We start from the raw sequence: 493 nt of genomic DNA, 5'->3' as shown, positions 1-493 counted from the left end.
GTGCCCCCGCCCCCCACCCCCAGCCCTTGCTGCCTACCTTCCCCTCAGTTCTCCAAGCCACGGGCTCCGGCCTGGTCCTACAGGCCCAGAGCCAGAGCCAGACTGGATTGGTGCGGCCCTGACTCCCTCTCCCCTCCCCCCAGTCCTGGGATCTTGCCCCCCAAGCCCCAGGCCCCCATAGCTGCCCCCCAGAGCACCCTCTCCCTGTGTTCTGAGCAGAGGGCGCCTGGTACAGAGGGCCCCCAATCCCTCCCGGGCCCTCTGCCACCCACTCTCAGCGTTACCTGGCGGGGTCCCCAGCACACAGGGCTGGCCACCAGCTCAGATCGTCCGGGGCCCAGTGAGCGGTCCGCAGGCCTCTGCGCCCTCAGCTCACCGCCCCCCGCACGGGAGATGGACACGGGGCCAGCTTGCAGGGGCGCGGCTGGGCGCCCACCCGGGATCGGGGTCCCTGCCCACGCAAACTGCAGGACCGGGACAACAGGGCGTGGCC

This window comes from Echinops telfairi, unplaced genomic scaffold (genome assembly GCF_000313985.2).
Source record: "Echinops telfairi isolate 266 unplaced genomic scaffold, ASM31398v2 ScPeMD7_2291;HRSCAF=2852, whole genome shotgun sequence".
Classification (NCBI taxonomy): Eukaryota; Metazoa; Chordata; class Mammalia; order Afrosoricida; family Tenrecidae; genus Echinops; species Echinops telfairi.
The sequence above is the reverse complement of the archived record's forward strand: the minus strand, read 5'-3'. Positions refer to the sequence as shown.